Source organism: Rhododendron vialii, chromosome 12a (genome assembly GCF_030253575.1).
Source record: "Rhododendron vialii isolate Sample 1 chromosome 12a, ASM3025357v1".
Lineage (NCBI taxonomy): Eukaryota > Viridiplantae > Streptophyta > Magnoliopsida > Ericales > Ericaceae > Rhododendron > Rhododendron vialii.
This window is the reverse complement of record NC_080568.1, coordinates 9,193,465-9,196,945: the sequence shown is the minus strand read 5'-3', so window position 1 is coordinate 9,196,945 and position 3,481 is coordinate 9,193,465. Positions and strand designations below refer to the sequence as shown.

Here is a 3,481-nt window from a genome sequence, read left to right as displayed (position 1 = left end):
TTGTATTAGCTTTATATTTAATGAGGTTACTTTTAAAATTTATGAAAATAAATGATTAAATGAATGAGACATTTCAATTTAGTGGTTCATAAGTGGTTACTCCTACATTTGCCAAGTGATCAATGTTAACTACCAAGACTGTTACTCCTTCATTTTCCATGTAATCAATATTAATGTAACGCCCCGATTATTGGAAATAAAATCGGAGGCATTAAATACTAATTTCTGTAAAATTTGCTAAACTAAGGTTCGAAATCCAAAACATATAATTCAACATAAAGATTCATTTATTACAAACCAATGTGGAAATACTAAAAATAGTTTTTTTGTGGTAATGAAATAGACAAAACACAGAGCCGACTTCTAGGTTTGATACGGGTTCCAAGCATACTCTGGCTCGACTCCCACCTCTAGATTCTCCTCTACATAGTACGGCTCTCCTTCAACGTTCTGTGACTTTTCTTGATTTTCTGTAAAATCTGGCATGGATGCCAGGCAATCCGTACCTGAGTGATAGAGTTCACCAAGTAGAATAATCCAACCTAACTACCCCTTCTACTTTACAGCTAGTAGGTAACAAGATAGTATTGAATCGAAGAAGTCAAGCGGAGATTTTACACATAAACCGGTTTGTTACTATCCATTAACCTAAGTGAAATCTGTCACGCCCTTGATTTTCAACATAAATAAAAAATACTCTTTTGATAAATAAAGTCATCGCAATAATACAATTAATACCCAAAAGATCTTCCTTTCTACTGTTCACAAATAAGATTCAGATATTACATTTTTGGCTCATTTGCCCCAAATTATCGAAATGCCAATGACCGAAGAAAATAATCTTACGGTTGTAACAAATGCCTTTCCAAAATATTTCTTTCAAATCAAATGCAAGTAATCGCCTCTTTTATACCTTTGAAAGTCATGATCAACAAGCACGATATGCACGCCATGCCAACTTTCTTGTTTTTGCACCTGAAAATGATAGGGTTGAGCATACACGCGCCCAGTAGAGAAATCTATACGCAAGTTATAGGAAAATATGATGAGTTATGCATCTAGAGTAAGAGAGTAACGACAGATAAGCCCAAGTACACAAGACTGTCAACAGCAGCACACTATGATCAGGGATTCTAGGCTACCTATATGAAGGATCTATCTGCTCATATGTCAAACAAGGACCATCAATATTCCTACATCATTCTAAGTAAATAAACAACAGCTTTAGTACCGTTCATTACATCTCGTACAATTTCACAATCTTTCACATTTCACATTTCATCACCAAATCCCATTTCTCATTATCATCAGTCATCAGAATCTCTTTCATCAACTTTATAAACCAATTTTGTGTCATGTGTCTGAGCCTAAGCTCCTGCCAGGCACTTACTCGATAACGAGCCCTGAAAGCAAATGATATGAGCATTTAGCTCCTGCCAGGCTAATTATGAGACCCTGATATCCCCTGCCAAGCGTCCACCTAGAAGGTTGGACCTTGAGTGTTAAATATGAGCTTTTAGCTCCTGCCAGGCTAATTATGGGACCCTGATATCCCCTGCCAGGCACCCACCCGTCGATGGGCCCCGAATGTTCTCGTTGTGTCCGATTGTTATTCACATTCAATTCGTATTTCCAAGTTACAAGCATCAAACCATCCAGTCATTTCTCCATTTAATCAAACAAGTACTTCTCTACTAATTACGCACGTCACGATATTTCTTATAGTCTACGATGCTCACGGACTCTTTTACGCTACTATAGCCTTTATGACGATACTCCAACTATGCTAACGAAAAATCAATGGCACAGACACGTTCGACGAGTCGTACGATACGATCTTTCAGATATTCTGATTTTCAGCAGAGCAGTCCATGTTCAAAAATTTATTAAAAATAGCATACTCAATATTTTTCAATGATTCCAACACCGAAACATCACCAACTTACCCATCTTTAAAACCTATAAGGACCCATAACCAATAGGGTCGTTTAACCATAGCCAAACAATGAAAAACGCTGCACAGTGAGCTGCCCAGATTTTCGGATTACAGGGCAATCTTCTAAAAATCACTATAAATCGAGTTCTTAATATTTTTGAGTGATTCCAGTCCCAATAGTTGGGCGATTGAATGAACTTTGAAAGACGCAAAGGAACCCTAGTCAAATCTGCACTCCAAGGGTGGTTAAACAGGGGTTTACCGAGGCTACACGAATCTGCCTGACAGATTGACATACCTCCACTCAATCGATCATAACTTTTTGTGTACTAAGAGTTTTAAGATGATTCCAGTGGCAAATGAAAGCTGACTTCAAGATCTTCGAACCGATATAAAGTTTACATAAAACGGACATCGGACGAGGAAGTTATGGCCGTTCGAAGTGGGCTGAAACCCAGAAAACGAGACAGATTGCAGACCAGTATTTTAGATATCACCATAAATTCAATTCTCAACGGTTTCGAGTGATTCTAGCGGCACTAGAACGGGCTCTAAGTCTACTCTATTTCATACGAAGGAACCAAAATTCAATCATGAGTTTAAGAAGGCGTAAAACCCCAAAAACAAAGACCCTGTTTCTGCAGAATTTCGGAAATGGAACAAACAACCTCAAACAACGAAACAAAGCACGATCTAGGTACATAAACGCCGTATAAACGCATAACAAGAGTAAGAGATCCCTACCTCATGGGTTTTGAGCAAAACCCGAACCTTTGACCAAGTCAACCAAGCTCCCACGCGGTCCGATCATGATTTTTCTTGGATATTCGGAAAGCCCATGCGCCGTATAACAACTTTAATTCTCGGGCCTTGTCCGGAATCACCCCCTAGGTAGATGAAATCGAAGAGAGAAGAGAGGAGGAAGTTTTTCGGAGGAGAGGAGGAGAGAGAGAGTGCCGAGAGAGTGAGAAAAGAGAAATGGGAGAAAGTAGTCTCCTGGGGAAATTGTAGAAGTGGGGAGCAATCCCCCGCTTCTCGCACTACACTCACACGAGCACCCTTCACACAATTACCCTTATATCCTCCCACGAACACGTCACACCGAATATCCGCACTGTCTATCTCGACGGGCTATACATTAACAAAACAAACAAAAAAAAAATATAGCCTAAAAAAAATAATAATAATAATAATACGGGTCTCTACAAAATCTAAGATCTTCTCCACAAGATCCTTTCCTCCCATATCCACTAACTATGACCGTGTCATGGGAAAATCCCTCTTGTTTGTCCTGCACACGGGGTCCTAAATGGGTGCACCTAAGTTATGTACTTAGCATGAATTCATTTAAAAACCATAGCAAGGGGCATGATTACCCTTTGGAACTTCCCATGGCATACTATAAGTTAGGGTCGCCACCATACTTAAAATACTAACTATGACCGTGTCATGAGACAATCCCCTCTTGCTTGTTTGGCAAGGGCACGATTACCCTTTGGAATTTCTCATGGCGTACCATAAGTTAGAGTCGCCACAACACTAACT

General features: G+C 39.4%; 1 long non-coding RNA gene across 1 annotated transcript; it reads right to left on the bottom strand.

Moving 5' to 3' along the window:
- Nucleotides 1–674: 674 nt before the first annotated feature.
- On the bottom strand, nt 675–2,916 carry LOC131310511 (uncharacterized). Its single transcript, XR_009195242.1, has 2 exons — nt 2,681–2,916; nt 675–975 (listed from the first exon to the last, which is right to left on the bottom strand). It is a non-coding gene; the product is annotated as an uncharacterized LOC131310511 (long non-coding RNA).
- Nucleotides 2,917–3,481: the final 565 nt, after the last annotated feature.